Raw genomic sequence first — 1,297 nt, 5'->3', positions numbered from 1 at the left:
CCCCCCCCCTCATTTTTTCCTGGATGTTTTGATGAGCGCTTCCCCCCATGGAGCCTGCCCTGAATCTGCCCCTGAAAGGAACTAAGGCCCTAGTCCAGGCCTCCTGGTAGGCTCGTGCCTCTATAGCGCGTGAAATTTGACGTTGTTGCGAAAGCTCGAAGTCCGAGGGTCCATCCACTGTTGCGAATGTCGATGTCCGAGCGGTCATGAAGGTTCCATGTATGGTGCCGTGACAGGTGCCGAGAGGAGGAGATATCCAGGGAGATTAGAAAACTGTTTTATATACACTGTACATGGTGGTATTTTACAAGAAAGGCTCCATGTGGTTGGAGCCGTCTACGCTCTAACATCTTTGCAAGTAGTAGCGTTTACATCTCCGAGCGTTCTTCATGGTCGAGCGTCTCTACATGGTCAAGCCTCAAGCGTCCCCCAAACACTCAAGTCCCGCTCTTTTATCCCTTTTGTTTCCCTCTTTCACACTACGAGGGAATGCACTTTTTCTTCTTAGCCAATGACAGTCTTTGATCAGGTGGCCATATCCCGCACGTGATGTGTCGTCGTTTCCCGCCGGGCTCCGCCTCCAATCTTGCTAGGTCGCCCCCGAACACAGGCAGCGGTTGACACCTTGGGAACCGAACGTTGATATTGTTCCCCCGGGATTGCCAGACACTGGCCCCTTTCAAGATTCGCCTCTCCATAGCGGTCAGTTCGCGGAACCAGGGAGGGCGGTGGCTGTCTCGAAAGGGCGCCAGTTTGGCGCGTCGCAATCGGCGCCGGACCTCTTCGTGGTTCGGGCGGCGCTGGTAATTCACGGAACCGCACCTTAGGGGCGACGCTGCCGTTTAGCGACGCATGAGATAGCCTGGAGACCAATCGCTAATCCCTCAGTCCCAGGTGACAATTCTCGGCCGCGAGAAAGGGGCGCCACATTGGCGCATCTGAGTCGGCGCCGGCCTCCTTTGTCCCGAAGGACCGCCAGACACAACAACGTGCTGCACTAGAAGTGTAGTTATTCACATTTTCATGGGGGAGTGGCGCACTCCTCCCAGCTGCTGGGACGCTGGCTGTGTACTAGTTTAGAAATTATTCTCTTTCTGAAGATGGAGTTGGCAGGGCACTTCCACAAGGTGTGTTTATTTGATAGATATGCCTCGCACTAGTTGGTAGCTAGCAGACATGCATTTTTTATGCGTGCTGTACTGGTGCTACTGGGCGGGATCAGGGACCTCTGTCAGGCACGCATTGCCTTTTGTCCCTGCATCATCATGATATTTTATACAGTTGAAATAAATAAATG

The sequence above is a fragment of the Dermacentor silvarum genome, chromosome 6, assembly GCF_013339745.2.
Source record: "Dermacentor silvarum isolate Dsil-2018 chromosome 6, BIME_Dsil_1.4, whole genome shotgun sequence".
Taxonomy (NCBI): Eukaryota; Metazoa; Arthropoda; class Arachnida; order Ixodida; family Ixodidae; genus Dermacentor; species Dermacentor silvarum.
The sequence above is the reverse complement of the archived record's forward strand: the minus strand, read 5'-3'. Positions refer to the sequence as shown.